The following is a 25,415-nucleotide window of genomic DNA, read 5'->3' as shown; positions in this document are numbered from 1 at the left end:
AGACTCAGAGAAACCACTTGGAAGAATGACCAAAAAATGAAATACAAAATAGTTCAAATTCTGAGCAATAAATATGCAGGGTATTCAGACTCAGAGAAACCACAAAAAAAATGAAATGCAAAATAGTTCAAATTCTGAGCAACAAATATGCAGGGTATTCAGACTCAGAGAAACCACTTGGAAGAATGACCAAAAAATGAAATACGAAATAGTTCAAATTCTGAGCAATAAATATGCAGGGTATTCAGACTCAGAGAAACCACAAAAAAAATGAAATGCAAAATAGTTCAAACTCTGAGCAAGAAATATGCAAGGTATTCAGACTCAGAGAAACCACCAAAAAATGAAATGCAAAATAGTTCAAATTCTGAGCAACAAATATGCAGTGTATTCAGACTCAGAGAAACCACTTGGAAGAATGACCAAAAAATGAAATACAAAATAATTCGAATTCTGAGCAAGAAATATGCAGGGTATTCAAACTCAGAGAAACCACAAAAAAAATGAAATGCAAAATAGTTCAAATTCTGAGCAACAAATATGCAAGGTATTCAGACTCAGAGAAACCACAAAAAAATGCAATGCAAAAGAGTTCAAATTCTGAGCAACAAATATGCAGGGTATTCAGAGAAACCACAAAAAAAATGAAATGCAAAATAGTTCAAATTCTGAGCAAGAAATATGCAAGGTATTCAGACTCAGAGAAACCACTTGGAAGAATGAAATGCAAAATAGTTCAAATTCTGAGCAAAAAATATGCAGGGTATTCAGACTCAGAGAAACCACTAAAAAATGAAATGCAAAATACTTCAAATTCTGAGCAACAAATATGCAGGGTATTCAGAGAAACCACAAAAAAAATGAAATGCAAAATAGTTCAAATTCTGAGCAACAAATATGCAAGGTATTCAGACTCAGAGAAACCACAAAAAAATGAAATGCAAAATAGTTCAAATTCTGAGCAAGAAATATGCAAGGTATTCAGACTCAGAGAAACCACTTGGAAGAATGAAATGCAAAATAGTTCAAATTCTGAGCAAAAAATATGCAGGGTATTCAGACTCAGAGAAACCACTAAAAAATGAAATGCAAAATACTTCAAATTCTGAGCAATAAATATGCAAGGTATTCAGACTCAGAGAAACCACAAAAAAATGAAATGCAAAATAGTTCAAATTCTGAGCAAGAAATACGCAAGGTATTCAGACTCAGATAAACCACTTGGAAGAATGACCAAAAAATGAAATGCAAAATAGTTCAAATTCTGAGCAACAAATATACAGGGTATTCAGAGAAACCACAAAAAAAATGAAATGCAAAATAGTTCAAATTCTGAGCAACAAATATGCAGTGTATTCAGACTCAGAGAAACCACTAAAAAATGAAATGCAAAATAGTTCAAATTCTGAGCAATAAATATGCAAGGTATTCAGCAAATATGCAGGGTATTCAGACTCAGAGAAACCACTTGGAAGAATGACCAAAAAATGAAATACAAAATAATTCGAATTCTGAGCAAGAAATATGCAGGGTATTCAAACTCAGAGAAACCACAAAAAAAATGAAATGCAAAATAGTTCAAATTCTGAGCAACAAATATGCAGTGTATTCAGACTCAGAGAAACCACTTGGAAGAATGACCAAAAAATGAAATGCAAAATAATTCAAATTCTGAGCAATAAATATGCATGGTATTCAGACTCAGAGAAACCACTTAGAGCACCAAAAAATAAAATACAAAATAGTTCAAATTCTGAGCAAGAAATACGCAAGGTATTCAGACTCAGAGAAACCACTTGGAAGAATGACCAAAAAATGAAATGCAAAATAGTTCAAATTCTGAGCAACAAATATGCAGGGTATTCAGACTCAGAGAAACCACAGAGCACAAAAAGATGAAATGCAAAATAATTCAAATTCTGAGCAATAAATATGCAAGGTATTCAGACTCAGAGAAACCCACAAAAAAATGAAATGCAAAATAGTTCAAATTCTGAGCAATAAATATGCAAGGTATTCAGACTCAGAGAAACCACTTGGAAGAATGACCAAAAAATGAAATACAAAATAGTTCAAATTCTGAGCAACAAATATGCAGTGTATTCAGACTCAGAGAAACCACAAAAAAATGAAATGCAAAATACTTCAAATTCTGAGCAATAAATATGCTGGGTATTCAGACTCAGAGAAACCTCAATGAAATAAAATGCAAAATAGTTCAAATTCTGAGCAACAAATATGCAGGGTATTCAGAGAAACCACAAAAAAAAAAAGAAATGCAAAATACTTCAAATTCTGAGCAATAAATATGCAATGTATTCAGACTCAGAAAAACCACAAAAAAATGAAATGCAAAATAGTTCAAATTCTGAGCAACAAATATGCAAGGTATTCAGAGAAACCACAAAAAAATGAAATGCAAAATAGTTCAAATTCTGAGCAAGAAATATGCAGGGTATTCAGACTCAGAGAAACCACCAAAAAATGAAATGCAAAATAGTTCAAATTCTGAGCAAAAAATATGCGGGGTATTCAGACTCAGAGAAACCACAAAAAAAATGAAATGCAAAATAGTTCAAATTCTGAGCAAGAAATATGCAAGGTATTCAGAAAAACCACAAAAAAATGAAATGCAAAATAGTTCAAATTCTGAGCAACAAATATGCAGGGTATTCAGACTCAGAGAAACCACCAAAAATGAAATGCAAAATAGTTCAAATTGTGAGCAACAAATATGCAGGGTATTGAGACTCAGAGAAACCACAAAAAAATGAAATGCGAAATAGTTCAAATTCTGAGCAATAAATATGCAATATATTCGGACTCAGAGAAACCACAAAAAAATGAAATGCAAAATACTTCAAATTCTGAGCAATAAATATGCAGGGTATTCAGACTCAGAGAAACCACAAAAAAAATGAAATGCAAAATAGTTCAAATTCTGAGCAAGAAATATGCAAGGTATTCAGACTCAGAGAAACCACCAAAAAATGAAATGCAAAATAGTTCAAATTCTGAGCAACAAATATGCAGTGTATTCAGACTCAGAGAAACCACAAAAAAATGAAATGCAAAATAGTTCAAATTCTGAGCAATAAATATGCAAGGTATTCAGACTCAGAGAAACCACAAAAAAATGAAATGCAAAATAGTTCAAATTCTGAGCAAGAAATACGCAAGGTATTCAGACTCAGAGAAACCACTTGGAAGAATGACCAAAAAATGAAATGCAAAATAGTTCAAATCCTGAGCAAGAAATATACAAGGTATTCCGACTCAGAGAAACCACAAAAAAATGAAATGCAAAATAGTTCAAATTCTGAGCAATAAATATGCAGGGTATTCAGACTCAGAGAAACCGCAAAATAGTTCAAATTCTGAGCAAAAAATATGCAGGGTATTCAGACTCAGAGAAACCACTTGGAAGAATGACCAAAAAATGAAATACAAAATAGTTCAAATTCTGAGCAATAAATATGCAGGGTATTCAGACTCAGAGAAACCACAAAAAAAATGAAATGCAAAATAGTTCAAATTCTGAGCAACAAATATGCAGGGTATTCAGACTCAGAGAAACCACTTGGAAGAATGACCAAAAAATGAAATACAAAATAGTTCAAATTCTGAGCAATAAATATGCAGGGTATTCAGACTCAGAGAAACCACAAAAAAAATGAAATGCAAAATAGTTCAAATTCTGAGCAAGAAATATGCAAGGTATTCAGACTCAGAGAAACCACCAAAAAATGAAATGCAAAATAGTTCAAATTCTGAGCAACAAATATGCAGTGTATTCAGACTCAGAGAAACCACTTGGAAGAATGACCAAAAAATGAAATACAAAATAATTCGAATTCTGAGCAAGAAATATGCAGGGTATTCAAACTCAGAGAAACCACAAAAAAAATGAAATGCAAAATAGTTCAAATTCTGAGCAACAAATATGCAGTGTATTCAGACTCAGAGAAACCACTTGGAAGAATGACCAAAAAATGAAATGCAAAATAATTCAAATTCTGAGCAATAAATATGCATGGTATTCAGACTCAGAGAAACCACTTAGAGCACCAAAAAATAAAATACAAAATAGTTCAAATTCTGAGCAAGAAATACACAAGGTATTCAGACTCAGAGAAACCACTTGGAAGAATGACCAAAAGATGAAATGCAAAATAGTTCAAATTCTGAGCAATAAATATGCAGTGTATTCAGACTCAGAGAAACCACAAAAAATGAAATGCAAAATACTTCAAATTCTGAGCAATAAATATGCTGGGTATTCAGACTCAGAGAAACCTCAATGAAATAAAATGCAAAATAGTTCAAATTCTGAGCAACAAATATGCAGGGTATTCAGAGAAACCACAAAAAAAAAAGAAATGCAAAATACTTCAAATTCTGAGCAATAAATATACAATGTATTCAGACTCAGAGAAACCACAAAAAAATGAAATGCAAAATAGTTCAAATTCTGAGCAATAAATATGCAAGGTATTCAGACTCAGAGAAACCACAAAAAAATGAAATGCAAAATACTTCAAATTCAGAGCAATAAATATGCTGGCTTTTCAGACTCAGAGAAACCTCAATGAAATAAAATGCAAAATAGTTCAAATTCTGACCAACAAATATGCAGGGTATTCAGACTCAGAGAAACCACCAAAAAATGAAATGCAAAACAGTTCAAATTCTGAGCAACAAATATGCAAGGTATTCAGAGAAACCACCAAAAAATGAAATGCAAAATAGTTCAAATTCTGAGCAAGAAATATGCAGGGAATTCAGAGAAACCACAAAAAAATGAAATGCAAAATAGTTCAAATTCTGAGCAACAAATATGCAAGGTATTCAGACTCAGAGAAACCACAAAAAAATGCAATGCAAAAGAGTTCAAATTCTGAGCAATAAATATGCAAGGTATTCAAACTCAGAGAAACCACAAAAAAATGAAATGCAAAAGAGTTCAAATTCTGAGCAACAAATATGCAGGGTATTCAGACTCAGAGAAACCACAAAAAAATGAAATGCAAAATAGTTCAAATTCTGAGCAAGAAATATGCAAGGTATTCAGACTCAGAGAAACCACAAAAAAATGAAATGCAAAATAGTTCGAATTCTGAGCAACAAATATGCAGGGTATTCAGACTCAGAGAAACCACAAAAAAATGAAATGCAAAATAGTTCAAATTCTGAGCAATAAATATGCAAGGTATTCAAACTCAGAGAAACCACAAAAAAATGAAATGCAAAATAGTTCAAATTCTGAGCAACAAATATGCAAGGTATTCAGACTCAGAGAAACCACAAAGCACAAAAAAAATGAAATGCAAAAGAGTTCAAATTCTGAAAAACAAATATGCAGTGTATTCAGACTCAGAGAAACCACTTAGAGCGCAAAAAAATAAAATACAAAATAGTTCAAATTCTGAGCAACAAATATGCAGGGTATTCAGACTCAGAGAAACCACTTGGAAGAATGACCAAAAAATGAAATGCAAAATAATTCAAATTCTGAGCAAGAAATATACAAGGTATTCAGACTCAGAGAAACCACAAAAAAATGAAATGCAAAATAGTTCAAATTCTGAGCAACAAATATGCAGGGTATTCAGACTCAAATGCAAAATAGTTCAAATCCTGAGCAAGAAATATACAAGGTATTCCGACTCAGAGAAACCACAAAAAAAAAGAAATGCAAAATAGTTCAAATTCTGAGCAATAAATATGCAGGGTATTCAGACTCAGAGAAACCACAAAAAAATGAAATGCAAAATAGTTCAAATTCTGAGCAAAAAATATGCAGGGTATTCAGACTCAGAGAAACCACAAAAAAATGAAATGCAAAATAGTTCAAATACTGAGCAAGAAATATGCAAGGTATTCAGAGAAACCACAAAAAAATGAAATGCAAAATAGTTCAAATTCTGAGCAAGAAATATGCAAGGTATTCAGACTCAGAGAAACCACTTGGAAGAATGAAATGCAAAATAGTTCAAATTCTGAGCAAAAAATATGCAGGGTATTCAGACTCAGAGAAACCTCAATGAAATAAAATGCAAAATAGTTCAAATTCTGACCAACAAATATGCAGGGTATTCAGACTCAGAGAAACCACAAAAAAATGAAATGCAAAATAGTTCAAATTCTGAGCAACAAATATGCAGGGTATTCAGACTCAGAGAAACCACAAAAAAATGAAATGCAAAATAGTTCAAATTCTGAGCAAGAAATATGCAAGGTATTCAGACTCAGAGAAACCACTTGGAAGAATGAAATGCAAAATAGTTCAAATTCTGAGCAAAAAATATGCAGGGTATTCAGACTCAGAGAAACCACTTGGAAGAATGACCAAAAAATGAAATGCAAAATAGTTCAAATTCTGAGCAACAAATATGCAGGGTATTCAGAGAAACCACAAAAAAAATGAAATGCAAAATAGTTCAAATTCTGAGCAAGAAATATGCAAGGTATTCAGACTCAGAGAAACCACTTGGAAGAATGAAATGCAAAATAGTTCAAATTCTGAGCAAAAAATATGCAGGGTATTCAGACTCAGAGAAACCACTAAAAAATGAAATGCAAAATACTTCAAATTCTGAGCAATAAATATGCAAGGTATTCAGACTCAGAGAAACCACAAAAAAATGAAATGCAAAATAGTTCAAATTCTGAGCAAGAAATACGCAAGGTATTCAGACTCAGATAAACCACTTGGAAGAATGACCAAAAAATGAAATGCAAAATAGTTCAAATTCTGAGCAACAAATATACAGGGTATTCAGAGAAACCACAAAAAAAATGAAATGCAAAATAGTTCAAATTCTGAGCAACAAATATGCAGTGTATTCAGACTCAGAGAAACCACTAAAAAATGAAATGCAAAATAGTTCAAATTCTGAGCAATAAATATGCAAGGTATTCAGCAAATATGCAGGGTATTCAGACTCAGAGAAACCACTTGGAAGAATGACCAAAAAATGAAATACAAAATAATTCGAATTCTGAGCAAGAAATATGCAGGGTATTCAAACTCAGAGAAACCACAAAAAAAATGAAATGCAAAATAGTTCAAATTCTGAGCAACAAATATGCAGTGTATTCAGACTCAGAGAAACCACTTGGAAGAATGACCAAAAAATGAAATGCAAAATAATTCAAATTCTGAGCAATAAATATGCATGGTATTCAGACTCAGAGAAACCACTTAGAGCACCAAAAAATAAAATACAAAATAGTTCAAATTCTGAGCAAGAAATACGCAAGGTATTCAGACTCAGAGAAACCACTTGGAAGAATGACCAAAAAATGAAATGCAAAATAGTTCAAATTCTGAGCAACAAATATGCAGGGTATTCAGACTCAGAGAAACCACAGAGCACAAAAAGATGAAATGCAAAATAATTCAAATTCTGAGCAATAAATATGCAAGGTATTCAGACTCAGAGAAACCCACAAAAAAATGAAATGCAAAATAGTTCAAATTCTGAGCAATAAATATGCAAGGTATTCAGACTCAGAGAAACCACTTGGAAGAATGACCAAAAAATGAAATACAAAATAGTTCAAATTCTGAGCAACAAATATGCAGTGTATTCAGACTCAGAGAAACCACAAAAAAATGAAATGCAAAATACTTCAAATTCTGAGCAATAAATATGCTGGGTATTCAGACTCAGAGAAACCTCAATGAAATAAAATGCAAAATAGTTCAAATTCTGAGCAACAAATATGCAGGGTATTCAGAGAAACCACAAAAAAAAAAAGAAATGCAAAATACTTCAAATTCTGAGCAATAAATATGCAATGTATTCAGACTCAGAAAAACCACAAAAAAATGAAATGCAAAATAGTTCAAATTCTGAGCAACAAATATGCAAGGTATTCAGAGAAACCACAAAAAAATGAAATGCAAAATAGTTCAAATTCTGAGCAAGAAATATGCAGGGTATTCAGACTCAGAGAAACCACCAAAAAATGAAATGCAAAATAGTTCAAATTCTGAGCAAAAAATATGCGGGGTATTCAGACTCAGAGAAACCACAAAAAAAATGAAATGCAAAATAGTTCAAATTCTGAGCAAGAAATATGCAAGGTATTCAGAAAAACCACAAAAAAATGAAATGCAAAATAGTTCAAATTCTGAGCAACAAATATGCAGGGTATTCAGACTCAGAGAAACCACCAAAAATGAAATGCAAAATAGTTCAAATTGTGAGCAACAAATATGCAGGGTATTCAGACTCAGAGAAACCACAAAAAAATGAAATGCGAAATAGTTCAAATTCTGAGCAATAAATATGCAATGTATTCGGACTCAGAGAAACCACAAAAAAATGAAATGCAAAATACTTCAAATTCTGAGCAATAAATATGCAGGGTATTCAGACTCAGAGAAACCACAAAAAAAATGAAATGCAAAATAGTTCAAATTCTGAGCAAGAAATATGCAAGGTATTCAGACTCAGAGAAACCACCAAAAAATGAAATGCAAAATAGTTCAAATTCTGAGCAACAAATATGCAGTGTATTCAGACTCAGAGAAACCACAAAAAAATGAAATGCAAAATAGTTCAAATTCTGAGCAATAAATATGCAAGGTATTCAGACTCAGAGAAACCACAAAAAAATGAAATGCAAAATAGTTCAAATTCTGAGCAAGAAATACGCAAGGTATTCAGACTCAGAGAAACCACTTGGAAGAATGACCAAAAAATGAAATGCAAAATAGTTCAAATCCTGAGCAAGAAATATACAAGGTATTCCGACTCAGAGAAACCACAAAAAAATGAAATGCAAAATAGTTCAAATTCTGAGCAAAAAATATGCAAGGTATTCAGACTCAGAGAAACCACAAAAAAATGAAATGCAAAATAGTTCAAATTCTGAGCAATAAATATGCAAGGTATTCAAACTCAGAGAAACCACAAAAAAATGAAATGCAAAATAGTTCAAATTCTGAGCAAAAAATATGCAGGGTATTCAGACTCAGAGAAACCACTTGGAAGAATGACCAAAAAATGAAATACAAAATAGTTCAAATTCTGAGCAATAAATATGCAGGGTATTCAGACTCAGAGAAACCACAAAAAAAATGAAATGCAAAATAGTTCAAATTCTGAGCAACAAATATGCAGGGTATTCAGACTCAGAGAAACCACTTGGAAGAATGACCAAAAAATGAAATACGAAATAGTTCAAATTCTGAGCAATAAATATGCAGGGTATTCAGACTCAGAGAAACCACAAAAAAAATGAAATGCAAAATAGTTCAAACTCTGAGCAAGAAATATGCAAGGTATTCAGACTCAGAGAAACCACCAAAAAATGAAATGCAAAATAGTTCAAATTCTGAGCAACAAATATGCAGTGTATTCAGACTCAGAGAAACCACTTGGAAGAATGACCAAAAAATGAAATACAAAATAATTCGAATTCTGAGCAAGAAATATGCAGGGTATTCAAACTCAGAGAAACCACAAAAAAAATGAAATGCAAAATAGTTCAAATTCTGAGCAACAAATATGCAGTGTATTCAGACTCAGAGAAACCACTTGGAAGAATGACCAAAAAATGAAATGCAAAATAATTCAAATTCTGAGCAATAAATATGCATGGTATTCAGACTCAGAGAAACCACTTAGAGCACCAAAAAATAAAATACAAAATAGTTCAAATTCTGAGCAAGAAATACACAAGGTATTCAGACTCAGAGAAACCACTTGGAAGAATGACCAAAAAATGAAATGCAAAATAGTTCAAATTCTGAGCAACAAATATGCAGGGTATTCAGACTCAGAGAAACCACAGAGCACAAAAAGATGAAATGCAAAATAATTCAAATTCTGAGCAATAAATATGCAAGGTATTCAGACTCAGAGAAACCCACAAAAAAATGAAATGCAAAATAGTTCAAATTCTGAGCAATAAATATGCAAGGTATTCAGACTCAGAGAAACCACTTGGAAGAATGACCAAAAGATGAAATGCAAAATAGTTCAAATTCTGAGCAATAAATATGCAGTGTATTCAGACTCAGAGAAACCACAAAAAATGAAATGCAAAATACTTCAAATTCTGAGCAATAAATATGCTGGGTATTCAGACTCAGAGAAACCTCAATGAAATAAAATGCAAAATAGTTCAAATTCTGAGCAACAAATATGCAGGGTATTCAGAGAAACCACAAAAAAAAAAGAAATGCAAAATACTTCAAATTCTGAGCAATAAATATACAATGTATTCAGACTCAGAGAAACCACAAAAAAATGAAATGCAAAATAGTTCAAATTCTGAGCAATAAATATGCAAGGTATTCAGACTCAGAGAAACCACAAAAAAATGAAATGCAAAATACTTCAAATTCAGAGCAATAAATATGCTGGCTTTTCAGACTCAGAGAAACCTCAATGAAATAAAATGCAAAATAGTTCAAATTCTGACCAACAAATATGCAGGGTATTCAGACTCAGAGAAACCACCAAAAAATGAAATGCAAAAGAGTTCAAATTCTGAGCAACAAATATGCAAGGTATTCAGAGAAACCACCAAAAAATGAAATGCAAAATAGTTCAAATTCTGAGCAAGAAATATGCAGGGAATTCAGAGAAACCACAAAAAAATGAAATGCAAAATAGTTCAAATTCTGAGCAACAAATATGCAAGGTATTCAGACTCAGAGAAACCACAAAAAAATGCAATGCAAAAGAGTTCAAATTCTGAGCAATAAATATGCAAGGTATTCAAACTCAGAGAAACCACAAAAAAATGAAATGCAAAATAGTTCAAATTCTGAGCAACAAATATGCAAGGTATTCGGACTCAGAGAAACCACAAAGCATAAAAAAAATGAAATGCAAAAGAGTTCAAATTCTGAGCAACAAATATGCAGGGTATTCAGACTCAGAGAAACCACAAAAAAATGAAATGCAAAATAGTTCAAATTCTGAGCAAGAAATATGCAAGGTATTCAGACTCAGAGAAACCACAAAAAAATGAAATGCAAAATAGTTCGAATTCTGAGCAACAAATATGCAGGGTATTCAGACTCAGAGAAACCACAAAAAAATGAAATGCAAAATAGTTCAAATTCTGAGCAATAAATATGCAAGGTATTCAAACTCAGAGAAACCACAAAAAAATGAAATGCAAAATAGTTCAAATTCTGAGCAACAAATATGCAAGGTATTCAGACTCAGAGAAACCACAAAGCACAAAAAAAATGAAATGCAAAAGAGTTCAAATTCTGAAAAACAAATATGCAGGGTATTCAGACTCAGAGAAACCGCAAAATACTTCAAATTCTGAGCAATAAATATGCAGTGTATTCAGACTCAGAGAAACCACTTAGAGCGCAAAAAAATAAAATACAAAATAGTTCAAATTCTGAGCAACAAATATGCAGGGTATTCAGACTCAGAGAAACCACAAAAAAATGAAATGCAAAATAGTTCAAATTCTGAGCAACAAATATGCAGGGTATTCAGACTCAGAGAAACCACAAAAAAAATGAAATGCAAAATAGTTCAAATTCTGAACAACAAATGTGCAAGGTATTCAGACTCAGAGAAACCACAAAGCACAAAAAAAATGAAATGCAAAAGAGTTCAAATTCTGAAAAACAAATATGCAGGGTATTCAGACTCAGAGAAACCGCAAAATACTTCAAATTCTGAGCAATAAATATGCAGTGTATTCAGACTCAGAGAAACCACTTAGAGCGCAAAAAAATAAAATACAAAATAGTTCAAATTCTGAGCAACAAATATGCAGGGTATTCAGACTCAGAGAAACCACAAAAAAATGAAATGCAAAATAGTTCAAATTCTGAGCAACAAATATGCAGGGTATTCAGACTCAGAGAAACCACAAAAAAAATGAAATGCAAAATAGTTCAAATTCTGAACAACAAATGTGCAAGGTATTCAGACTCAGAGAAACCACAAAAAAATGAAATGCAAAATACTTCAAATTCTGAGCAACATTCTGACTCAGAGAAACCACAGAGCACAAAAAAATGAAATGCAAAATAGTTCAAATTCACAATTACAGAAAAACTATTATTCCAGCTGCCCTTTCTGCAATTTACCACAGTGTGCAAGCAATTCTCAACAGACATCTTACTTACTTGCCAGTGTTGTCCTCAGTTCTCTGGAGCCAATCTCGCATGGTCCCAACATCTCATCCACATGCTGCCACGTGTCGGCAAAGCTGGAAGATGAACTTGTGTTGCCTTGATGCCGATATCAACAGGTTGAACATCATCGCCTTCCCGATCCTCATCCATTAAATGGTTGAAAGAGGGCTCCAATGTGGAAGGAATCAAGCCATGTGATGTTTTCCAATCTTGTATCTCTCAACATTGAAGACGTCCTGCTGGGCTGCCACCCAGCAATTGATTGGCTTTGCTAGGCAGAAAAAATAGCTCAGATTCTGAGCAATGAATATGCAAGGTATTCAGACTCTGAGAAACCACAGAGCACAAAAAAAATGAAATGCAAAATAGGTCAAATTCTGAGCAACAAATATGCAGGGTATTCAGACTCAGAGAAACCACAAAAAAATGAAATGCGAAATAGTTCGAATTCTGAGCAAGAAATATGCAAGCTATTCAAACTCAGAGAAGCCACTGAGAGCACAAAGCATCAAAAAAAAAAAAAAAAATCAAAGTAATTCTAATTCTTAGCAAGAAATATGCAAGGTATTCAGACTCATAGAAGCAACTTGGAGCACAAAGCACACACACACACAAAAAAACAAAATGTTCCAAATTCTGAGCAAGAAATATGCAAGGTATTCAGACTCAGAGAAACCACAAAAAAAACACACATTCAAAATAGTTCAAATTCTGAGCAATAAATGTGCAAGTTATTCAGACTCGGAGAAACCACAAAAAAATGAAATGCAAAATAGTTCAAATTCTGAGCAATAAATATGCAAGCTATTCAAACTCAGAGAAACCACTGAGGGCACAAAGAACCAAAAAAAAACAAAATAATCCAAATTCTGAGCAAAAAATATGCAAGGTATTCAAACTCAGAGAAACCACAGAGCATAAAACACAAACATTTTTTGCAAAATAGTTCAAATTCTGAGCAACAAATATGCAGGGTATTCAGACTCAGAGAAACCACAGAGCACAAAAAGCACAAAAAATAAAATGCAAAAAATGGTTCAAATTCTGAACAAGAAATATGCAAGGTATTCAGACTCAGAGAAACCACTTAGAAGACTGACCACAAAAAAAAAAAATACAAAAAAGTTCAAGTTCACAATTACAGAAAAACTGTTATTCCAGATGCCCTTTCTGCAATTTACCACAGTGTGCAAGCAATTCTCAACAGACATCTTACTTACTTGCCAGTGTTGTCCTCAGTTCTCTGGAGCCGATCTCGCATGGTCCCAACATCTCATCCACATGCTGCCACGTGTCGGCAAAGCTGGAAGATGAACTTGTGTTGCCTTGATGCCGATATCAACAGGTTGAACATCATCGCCTCCCCGATCCTCATCCATTAAATGGTTGAAAGAGGGCTCCAATGAGGAAGGAATCAAGCCATGTGATGTGTTCCAATCTTGTATCTCTCAACATTGAAGACGTCCTGCTGGGCTGCCACCCAGCAATTGATTGGCTCTGCTAGGCACAAAAAATAGTTCAGATTCTGAGCAATAAATATGCAAGGTATTCAGACTCAGAGAAACCACTGAGCACCAAAAAAAATTGAATGCAAAATAGGTCAAATTCTGAGCAAGAAATATGCAAGGTATTCAAACTCATAGAAGCCACTTGGAGCACAAAGCACACACACAAAAAAAAACAATCCAAATTCTGAGCAAAAAATATGCAAGGTATTCAGACTCAGAGAAACCACAGAGCACAAAAAGCACAAAAAATAAAATGCAAAATGGTTAAAATTCTGAACTAGAAATATGCAAGGTATTCTGACTCAGAGAAACCACAGAGCATAAAAAACAAACATTTTTTGCAAAATAGTTCAAATTCTGAGCAACAAATATGCAAGGTATGCAGACTCAGAGAAACCACAGAGCACAAAAAAATGAAATACAAAATAGTTCAGATTCTGAGCAGCAAATATGCAAGATATTCAGATTCGGAGAAACCACAGAGCACCAAAAAATGAAATGCAAAATAGTTCAAATTCTGAGCAATAAATATGCAAGCTTTCCAAACTCAGAGAAACCACTGAGGGCACAAAGAACCAAAAAAAAAACAAAATAATCCAAATTCTGAGCAATAAATATGCAAGCTATTCAAACTCAGAGAAAACACAGAGCACAAAAAATAAAATGCAAAATGGTTCGAATTCTGAACAAGAAATATGCAAGGTATTCAGACTCCAAGAAACCACTTAGAGCACAAAAAAATGAAATGCAAAATGGTTCAAATTCTGAGCAATACATATGCAGCGTATTCAGACTCGGAGAAACCACAAAAAAAATGAGATGCAAAATAGGTCAAATTCTGAGCAAAAAAGATGCTAGGTATTCAGACTCAGAGAAACCACATAGCACAAAAAAAATGGAATGCAAAATAGGTCACATTCTGAGCAAAAAAGATGCAAGTTATTCAAGCTCAGATAAACCACAGAGCATAAAACAAAACCATTTTTTGCAAAATAGTTCAAATTCTGAGCAGTAAATGTGCAAGGTATTCAGACTCAGAGAAACCACAGAGCACCAAAAAAAATGAAATGCAAAATAGTTCAAATTCTGAGCAATGCGTATGCAGCGTATTCAGACTCGGAGAAACCACAAAAAAAATGAAATGCAAAGTATTTCAAATTCTGAGCAACAAATATGCAAGGTATTCAGACTCAGAGAAACCACAGAGCACAAAAAGCACAAAAAATAAAATGCAAAATAGTTCAAATTCGCAATTACAGAAAAACTGTTATTCCAGATGCCCTTTCTGCAATTTACCACAGTGTGCAAGCAATTCTCAACAGACATCTTACTTACTTGCCAGTGTTGTCCTCAGTTCTCTGGAGCCAATCTCACATGGTGCCAACATCTCATCCACATGCTGCCACGTGTCGGCAAAGCTGGAAGATGAACTTGTGTTGCCTTGATGCCGATATCAACAGGTTGAACATCATCGCCTCCCCGATCCTCATCCATTAAATGGTTGAAAGAGGGCTCCAATGAGGAAGGAATCAAGCCATGTGATGTGTTCCAATCTTGTATCTCTCAACATTGAAGACGTCCTGCTGGGCTGCCACCCAGCAATTGATTGGCTCTGCTAGGCACAAAAAATAGTTCAGATTCTGAGCAATAAATATGCAAGGTATTCAGACTCAGAGAAACCACTGAGCACCAAAAAAAATGGAATGCAAAATAGGTCAAATTCTGAGCAACAAATATGCAAGATATTCAGATTCGGAGAAACCACAGAGCACCAAAAAATGAAATGCAAAATAGTTCAAATTCTGAGCAAGAAATATGCAAGGTATTCAAACTCAGAGAAACCACTGAGGGCACAAAGAACCAAAAAAAAAACAAAATAATCCAAATTCTGAGCAAGAAATATGCAAGGTATTCAGACTCAGAGAAACCACAGAGCACAAAAAAAATGGAATGCAAAATAGGTCAAATTCTGAGCAACAAATATGCAAGATGTTCAGATTCGGAGAAACCACAGAGCACCAAAAAATGAAATGCAAAATAGTTCAAATTCTGAGCAAGAAATATGCAAGGTATTCAAACTCAGAGAAACCACAGAGCATAAAACACAAACATTTTTTGCAAAATAGTTCAAATTCTGAGCAACAGATATGCAAGATGTTCAGACTCAGAGAAACCACAGAGCACAAAATAAAATGGAATGCAAAATAGGTCAAATTCTGAGCAATAAATATGTAAGCTATTCAGACTCAGAGAAACCACAAAAAAAATGAAATGCAAAGTATTTCAAATTCTGAGCAACAAATATGCAGGGTATTCAGACTCAGAGAAGCCACAGAGCACAAAAAGCACAAAAAATAAAATGCAAAATAGTTCAAATTCGCAATTGCAGAAAAACTGTTATTCCAGATGCCCTTTCTGCAATTTACCACAGTGTGCAAGCAATTCTCAACAGACATCTTACTTACTTGCCAGTGTTGTCCTCAGTTCTCTGGATCCGATCTCGCATGGTCCCAACATCTCATCCACATGCTGCCACGTGTCGGCAAAGCTGGAAGATGAACTTGTGTTGCCTTGATGCCGATATCAACAGGTTGAACATCATCGCCTCCCCGATCCTCATCCATTAAATGGTTGAAAGAGGGCTCCAATGAGGAAGGAATCAAGCCATGTGATGTGTTCCAATCTTGTATCTCTCAACATTGAAGACGTCCTGCTGGGCTGCCGCCCAGCAATTGATTGGCTCTGCTAGTCACAAAAAATAGTTCAGATTCTGAGCAATAAATATGCAAGGTATTCAGACTCAGAGAAACCACTGAGCACCAAAAAAAATGGAATGCAAAATAGGTCAAATTCTGAGCAAGAAATATGCAAGGTATTCAAACTCAGAGAAACCACAGAGCATAAAACACAAACATTTTTTGCAAAATAGTTCAAATTCTGAGCAACAGATATGCAAGATGTTCAGACTCAGAGAAACCACAGAACACAAAAAAAAAATGGAATGCAAAATAGTTCAAATTCTGAGCAATAAATATGCACGCTATTCAGACTCAGAGAAACCACAAAAAAAATGAAATGCAAAGTATTTCAAATTTTGAGCAGCAAATATGCAGGGTATTCAGACTCAGAGAAACCACAGAGCACAAAAAATAAAATGCAAAATAGTTCAAATTCGCAATTGCAGAAAAACTGTTATTCCAGATGCCCTTTCTGCAATTTACCACAGTGTGCAAGCAATTCTCAACAGACATCTTACTTACTTGCCAGTGTTGTCCTCAGTTCTCTGGATCCGATCTCGCATGGTCCCAACATCTCATCCACATGCTGCCACGTGTCGGCAAAGCTGGAAGATGAACTTGTGTTGCCTTGATGCTGATATCAACAGGTTGAACATCATCACCTTCCCGATCCTCATCCATTAAATGGTTGAAAGAGGGCTCCAATGTGGAAGGAATCAAGCCATGTGATGTGTTCCAATCTTGTATCTCTCAACATTGAAGACGTCCTGCTGGGCTGCCACCCAGCAATTGATTGGCTCTGCTAGGCACAAAAAATAGTTCAGATTCTGAGCAATAAATATGCAAGGTATTCAGACTCAGAGAAACCACTGAGCACCAAAAAAAATGGAATGCAAAATAGGTCAAATTCTTAGCAAGAAATATGCAGGATATTCAGACTCATAGAAGCCACTTGGAGCACAAAGCACACACACAAAAAAAAACAATCCAAATTCTGAGCAAAAAATATGCAAGGTATTCAGACTCAGAGAAACCACAGAGCACAAAAAGCACAAAAAATAAAATGCAAAATGGTTAAAATTCTGAACTAGAAATATGCAAGGTATTCTGACTCAGAGAAACCACAGAGCATAAAAAACAAACATTTTTTGCAAAATAGTTCAAATTCTGAGCAACAAATATGCAAGGTATGCAGACTCAGAGAAACCACAGAGCACAAAAAAATGAAATACAAAATAGTTCAGATTCTGAGCAGCAAATATGCAAGATATTCAGATTCGGAGAAACCACAGAGCACCAGAAAATGAAATGCAAAATAGTTCAAATTCTGAGCAATAAATATGCAAGCTTTCCAAACTCAGAGAAACCACTGAGGGCACAAAGAACCAAAAAAAAAAACAAAATAATCCAAATTCTGAGCAATAAATATGCAAGGTATTCAGACTCAGAGAAACCACAGAGCACAAAAAAAATGGAATGCAAAATAGGTCAAATTCTGAGCAAGAAATATGCAGTGTATTCAGACTCAGAGAAACCACTTGGAAGAGTGACCAAAAAATAAAATGCAAAATAGTTCAAATTCTGAGCAAGAAATGTGCAAGCTATTCAAACTCAGAGAAACCACTGAGAGCACAAATCACCAAAAAAAATAAATAAAATCAAAATAGTTCAAATTCTTAGCAAGAAATATGCAGGATATTCAGACTCATAGAAGCCACTTGGATCACAAAGCACACACACAAAAAAAACATAATCCAAATTCTGAGCAAAAAATATGCAAGGTATTCAGACTCAGAGAAACCACAGAGCATAAAACAAACATTTTTTGCAAAATAGTTCAAACTGAGCAACAAATATGCAAGGTATTCAGACTCAGAGAAACCACAGAGCACAAAAAGCACAAAAAATAAAATGCAAAATGGTTCAAATTCTGAACAAGAAATATGCAAGGTATTCTGACTCAGAGAAACCACAGAGCACCCAAAAAAATGAAATGCAAAATAGGTCAAATTCTCAGCAAGAAATATGCAAGGTATTCAGACTCATAGAAGCCACTTGGAGCACAAAGCACACACACAAAAAAAAGCAAAATAATCCAAATTCTGAGCAACAAATATGCAAGGTATTCAAACTCAGAGAAACCACACAGCATAAAAAACAAACATTTTTTGCAAAATAGTTCAAATTCTGAGCAACAAATATGCAGGGTATTCAGACACAGAGCACAAAAAAATGAAACACAAAATAGTTCAGATTCCGAGCAGTAAATATGCAAGGTATTCAGACTCAGAGAAACCACAAAAAAAAATGAAATGCAAAATAGTTCAAATTCTGAGCAATAAATATGCAAGGTATTCAGACTCATAGAAGCCACTTGGAGCACAAAGCACACACACAAAAAAAAGCAAAATAATCCAAATTCTGAGCAACAAATATGCAAGGTATTCAAACTCAGAGAAACCACACAGCATAAAAAACAAACATTTTTTGCAAAATAGTTCAAATTCTGAGCAACAAATATGCAGGGTATTCAGACACAGAGCACAAAAAAATGAAACACAAAATAGTTCAGATTCCGAGCAGTAAATATGCAAGGTATTCAGACTCAGAGAAACCACAAAAAAAAATGAAATGCAAAATAGTTCAAATTCTGAGCAATAAATATGCAAGGTATTCAGACTCAGAGAAACCACAAAAAAAATGAAATGCAAAATAGGTCAAATTCTGAGCAAGAAATATGCAAGATGTTCAGACTCGGAGAAACCACAGAGCACCAAAAAATGAAATGCAAAATAGTTCAAATTCTGAACAATAGATGTGCAAGGCATGCAGACTCAGAGAAACCACAGAGCACAAAAAAATTTAGTTCGAAATAGTTCACATTCTGGGCAACAAATATGCAAGGTATTCAAACTCAGAGAAACCACAGAGCATAAAAAACAAACATTTTTTGCAAAATAGTTCAAATTCTGAGCAACAAATATGCAGGGTATTCAGACTCGGAGAAACCACAAAGAAAAAAAAATAATCAAAATGGTTCAAATTCTGAGCAAAAAAATATGCAAGGTATTCAGACTCAGAGAAACCACAGAGCACAAAAAAATGAAACACAAAATAGTTCAGATTCCGAGCAGTAAATATGCAGCGTATTCAGACACGGAGAAACCACAAAAAAAAATGAAATGCAAAATAGGTCAAATTCTGAGCAAGAAATATGCAAGATGTTCAGACTCGGAGAAACCACAGAGCACCAAAAAATGAAATGCAAAATAGTTCAAATTCTGAGCAATAAATGTGCAAGGTATTCAGACTCATAGAAGCCACTTGGAGCACAAAGCACACACACAAAAAAAAGCAAAATAATCCAAATTCTGAGCAACAAATATGCAAGGTATTCAAACTCAGAGAAACCACACAGCATAAAAAACAAACATTTTTTGCAAAATAGTTCAAATTCTGAGCAACAAATATGCAGGGTATTCAGACACAGAGCACAAAAAAATGAAACACAAAATAGTTCAGATTCCGAGCAGTAAATATGCAAGGTATTCAGACTCAGAGAAACCACAAAAAAAAATGAAATGCAAAATAGTTCAAATTCTGAGCAATAAATATGCAAGGTATTCAGACTCAGAGAAACCACAAAAAAAAATGAAATGCAAAATAGGTCAAATTCTGAGCAAGAAATATGCAAGATGTTCAGACTCGGAGAAACCACAGAGCACCAAAAAATGAAATGCAAAATAGTTCAAATTCTGAACAATAAATGTGCAAGGCATGCAGACTCAGAGAAACCACAGAGCACAAAAAAATTTAGTTCGAAATAGTTCACATTCTGGGCAACAAATATGCAAGGTATTCAAACTCAGAGAAACCACAGAGTATAAAAAACAAACATTTTTTGCAAAATAGTTCAAATTCTGAGCAACAAATATGCAGGGTATTCAGACTCGGAGAAACCACAAAGAAAAAAAAATAATCAAAATGGTTCAAATTCTGAGCAAAAAAATATGCAAGGTATTCAGACTCAGAGAAACCACAGAGCACAAAAAAATGAAACACAAAATAGTTCAGATTCCGAGCAATAAATATGCAAGGTATTCAGACTCAGAGAAACCACAAAAAAAATGAAATGCAAAATAGGTCAAATTCTGAGCAAGAAATATGCAAGATGTTCAGACTCGGAGAAACCACAGAGCACCAAAAAATGAAATGCAAAATAGTTCAAATTCTGAACAATAAATGTGCAAGGCATGCAGACTCAGAGAAACCACAGAGCACAAAAAAATTTAGTTCGAAATAGTTCACATTCTGGGCAACAAATATGCAAGGTATTCAAACTCAGAGAAACCACAGAGCATAAAAAACAAACATTTTTTGCAAAATAGTTCAAATTCTGAGCAACAAATATGCAGGGTATTCAGACTCGGAGAAACCACAAAGAAAAAAAAATAATCAAAATGGTTCAAATTCTGAGCAAAAAAATATGCAAGGTATTCAGACTCAGAGAAACCACAGAGCACAAAAAAATGAAACACAAAATAGTTCAGATTCCGAGCAGTAAATATGCAGCGTATTCAGACACGGAGAAACCACAAAAAAAAATGAAATGCAAAATAGGTCAAATTCTGAGCAAGAAATATGCAAGATGTTCAGACTCGGAGAAACCACAGAGCACCAAAAAATGAAATGCAAAATAGTTCAAATTCTGAGCAATAAATGTGCAAGGTATTCAGACTCATAGAAGCCACTTGGAGCACAAAGCACACACACAAAAAAAAGCAAAATAATCCAAATTCTGAGCAACAAATATGCAAGGTATTCAAACTCAGAGAAACCACACAGCATAAAAAACAAACATTTTTTGCAAAATAGTTCAAATTCTGAGCAACAAATATGCAGGGTATTCAGACACAGAGCACAAAAAAATGAAACACAAAATAGTTCAGATTCCGAGCAGTAAATATGCAAGGTATTCAGACTCAGAGAAACCACAAAAAAAAATGAAATGCAAAATAGTTCAAATTCTGAGCAATAAATATGCAAGGTATTCAGACTCAGAGAAACCACAAAAAAAAATGAAATGCAAAATAGGTCAAATTCTGAGCAAGAAATATGCAAGATGTTCAGACTCGGAGAAACCACAGAGCACCAAAAAATGAAATGCAAAATAGTTCAAATTCTGAACAATAAATGTGCAAGGCATGCAGACTCAGAGAAACCACAGAGCACAAAAAAATTTAGTTCGAAATAGTTCACATTCTGGGCAACAAATATGCAAGGTATTCAAACTCAGAGAAACCACAGAGTATAAAAAACAAACATTTTTTGCAAAATAGTTCAAATTCTGAGCAACAAATATGCAGGGTATTCAGACTCGGAGAAACCACAAAGAAAAAAAAATAATCAAAATGGTTCAAATTCTGAGCAAAAAAATATGCAAGGTATTCAGACTCAGAGAAACCACAGAGCACAAAAAAATGAAACACAAAATAGTTCAGATTCCGAGCAGTAAATATGCAGCGTATTCAGACACGGAGAAACCACAAAAAAAAATGAAATGCAAAATAGGTCAAATTCTGAGCAAGAAATATGCAAGATGTTCAGACTCGGAGAAACCACAGAGCACCAAAAAATGAAATGCAAAATAGTTCAAATTCTGAGCAATAAATGTGCAAGGCATGCAGACTCATAGAAGCCACTTGGAGCACAAAGCACACACACAAAAAAAAACAAAATAATCCAAATTCTGAGCAAAAAATATGCAAGGTATTCAAACTCAGAGAAACCACAGAGCACAAAAAAAATGTGTTTTGTGAACTGCCCTTGCCGAATCTTTCATGCCAGCCTACAAAGCATACGCTGTGCAATTACCTGTGCGCATGTGGCATCGTTTCCCTGGTCTGGCTCCTCTCCACCTGCCACACAACTTCAGGCCAGCGCCAGGAAGGTGAAAGTGGAAGGGGATTAATGCACCCTGTGGCTTTTTGAATTTTTTTGAATTCCGCCGACCTTTAAAAAGAACAAATATGCCATCATGGCACAGCAAGAAGCCACATATATTTATATTATATTTAATATTTGCTGTTGTGCTCACTTGCCTAACGCTGGCCGCCTTGCCACACCTGTGCTGCATTTTATTAAGCGTTAGCCATCAGCGCAGCTGTCTCTAAATCGCCTCCAGGTGTCCTTCAATCACAGCAGATTACAAACATTCAGCCTGCTACACTACATTGTGTGTAGCACTCGCATCACCATCTCGGCAAATGAATTTTGAAATTTAATGGCAACTTGCCTCGCATGCGTTTTTGTGTGTGTGTGTTGGGGTGGGGGCATGTGAGGTAAAGCAGTGCTTGTGTGCACCATTAAACAGACGTAAGCCTTGAATGGGGAAAAAAAAAACAAGCAAGCCATTGTAGGCAAAGAATGGCCAGATAGGCACATTTGCTGCCTATGAATGACATCTGAAGGTGCTTTGCTATTGCCTGTTGCAGGATCGCAGCACACTCTCAAACATCCTGCTTCTAACTCGTATCGAAAGTCATCACTGAAGTTGCATGAAGTAAATCCATAAACAAACACTAATAATGATGCAGTTTTCACTATGGTGGTAGTTTGTTTTGAACTAACTAAAGTAGCCTTGTGGGTGTCTCATATTTCGATTAGAAAATATTTTTAACAAAATGCCACTTTTGTGACACTATAAATTGGTCACTTTGTGAGGGGTGGTTAAAAAAACACATTTACAACAAATTTACTACACCACTTGCAAGGAAACCACATCGCATAACTCATATCTGAACAGAGTGCCGTGTTTTGGCTGCCAGGTGTGAGGATCCATGGGTGGTAAATCCACCCATCAAAATACATATTTTTACATTTACTCCAATGCTTTCCACAACTATGTGGTGAGACTCAATTTATTCTGCATCTTTGCCACACTACTAATTCTCTGATTTCCATGTTCACACCATGGAAACATTGTCGGGAAATTCTTCCTAAGAAATTTACGGATACATTACAATATATCCTTTTTTAAAATAAAAAACATTTGCTACATTATTCCCAAGCAGGATGACATTATCATTTGGAAAAGAACAACCTTCTGTGGTTTATGAAATGAGTTCCTGCATATAACACCATTCCATACGTCGGTGATGCCAAACTCCAGTACTCAGGTTCATGGGCCCTGCATATTTAACGGTCTCTTCAGAAGGCTCTACAATGTCCCTAACAATTGAATCAGGTTTGTTGGTGTATATAAACCTAAAAAACATGCAGGCCTCATCCCCTCAGGTGCCAAATCTACATGGCTTACATTACATTAAGATAACCCCAAATGAAGTGTGTGTTCCTTACCCCCCGGTTGAATTCAGGCCGCCACCTCCTGTCCAATCCACCAGCGCCCTAAAACATATACGGAAGCTACACAATCAGTATGCTTGGCTCATGTACCTAAAGAAACTTCACATTCCAACTTGAAATTCAAATTTAAAGATAAAAATTTAGTGCTGCCCTGGACCCGCATAAACCTAGCAGCTAACTACACAAGTGCAAATGCTCCTTCGCCTACAATTGCCAACCTCAGAGGGCAAGAAACTGAAACCCAAAACATGTCGTAATAGGTATGAATTATGTTTGTGATGCTACATTGTGACTGGCTCCTCCACTTCCAAATGCTTTTACATTAAAACATAGGGTGGGAAGTGCTTGGGCTTGCAAAATACTAATTGAAATTAAAAGACAACTAGTTTCATCATCATGCTATTTTTTTAATGCTTTGCATGTACATGTCTCCCCCCCCCAATGTATGTAAGGCTTATTGCATGCCGAACCACCCCAAAGATACTAAGGGGTAATTAACCTATCATGTTTACATTTCTGTTGGGCTATGATATCCAAACACTCAAACTCACATTCCTTGTCATATGGATAAATAGTTTGGCAGATGCCCCCCCCCCCCCCAATCCCCTTTTTGCTATTGTTTTGTTACTCTCATTGTTGTGTTTCTGGCAGAATGTAATATGACCACCTTGCTTTGCAACCATTTCCCCACATGTGCAACTGGATTAGTCTTCACTAAGCAGGTGTTGTTGGAAAGGTAACTCAGCAAGTGGATGGAACATGGAGAGCAAAAGGAAATAATGATATATTTTATAAATGTTTGTCGCCATGGTGACACCTAAGTTACACTAGCATCACCACACAAGAACTACAATAAAAGAGCTACCCAACATTAATTGAAAAACTTAGCTGTGCTGGGAATGTAAACAAAGTGCCCACCTTTCCACATGACTCGGAATTGACGGTGACGTGATGAACTCAATCCTCAGACACTGTTGCATCCCTCAGGGGTGTAAATCCTGCAAGCAAGCATAGTGTCTTTGGGAGAAGTAGCAGAAACATGGTGTATTGCTCATGTTATCACCTGACAGTCACCGCCTTGCCGCAAGTGTCTCCATTTCGGCTGCAGGCCTGATCAGGCTCCAGTCTGCTTTGCGCATTAGCACCACCCAGTGGCTTGCCACATAGGCTGTTGCTTTTCAACACAAAACACAGGAGCAAACAAAAAAAATACCAAAATGAACATTAACTTTATAAGTTGAAGTGGGTGAAAAACGCAGCACATATATATGTTGCTTTTATCTTACTCCTTTGGCCTGGTAGCTCTTGCTGTCCCTTAACCATTCCACACCAAGATCGTCTTACATCACAACCTGCGAGTGAAACTGGTGTTGCCATTTTTTGGGAGACAGTAAATAAAAATATTAAGTTAAATGCATGCACTAGTGTCCGTGTTAGCACTCGCGCCAGCGCAATTGAAAAAACACCAATGAATGTTCGAAAAGCGATTGCGCAACTCGCTGAATAAACCTAGCGGAGGTGTTTTGTGCACGTGTACTTCGCTCCAACCTCAAATACTATGTTGTGCCTCAAGTGCAAACAACCTGCCGCGAGTAGAATGTGTCAGGAGAGGGATCAAACGACAAACTTTTGCTCGTGTGCTAGCAAAAATGTCACGCAAGGGCGTGCTGC

General features: G+C 35.0%; 2 long non-coding RNA genes across 4 annotated transcripts in view; both read right to left on the bottom strand.

Moving 5' to 3' along the window:
* Nucleotides 1-25,415, bottom strand: part of LOC144007057 (uncharacterized) — an 86,597-nt gene that overhangs the window by 61,055 nt on the left and 127 nt on the right. Inside the window, exons 1-7 of one of the 3 annotated variants that reach the window (XR_013280050.1) lie at nt 25,031-25,386; nt 24,808-24,918; nt 24,663-24,742; nt 23,739-23,786; nt 22,481-22,568; nt 22,254-22,391; nt 16,937-17,178 (exon numbers count right to left, since the gene is read on the bottom strand). This is a non-coding gene — a long non-coding RNA (uncharacterized LOC144007057). Of the gene's footprint in view, nt 1-16,936; nt 17,179-22,253; nt 22,392-22,480; nt 22,569-23,738; nt 23,787-24,662; nt 24,743-24,807; nt 24,919-25,030; nt 25,387-25,415 lie in introns of those variants that run through there. The other 2 variants (XR_013280051.1, XR_013280049.1) reach the window with 2 other exon arrangements.
* LOC144007058 (uncharacterized) lies at nt 13,358-16,363 on the bottom strand. The gene is made up of 3 exons (XR_013280052.1): nt 16,107-16,363; nt 14,977-15,253; nt 13,358-13,630 (listed from the first exon to the last, which is right to left on the bottom strand). It is a non-coding gene; the product is annotated as an uncharacterized LOC144007058 (long non-coding RNA).

Source organism: Festucalex cinctus, chromosome 19, assembly GCF_051991245.1.
Source record: "Festucalex cinctus isolate MCC-2025b chromosome 19, RoL_Fcin_1.0, whole genome shotgun sequence".
Lineage (NCBI taxonomy): Eukaryota > Metazoa > Chordata > Actinopteri > Syngnathiformes > Syngnathidae > Festucalex > Festucalex cinctus.
This window is presented reverse-complemented; position numbering and strand designations above follow the sequence as displayed.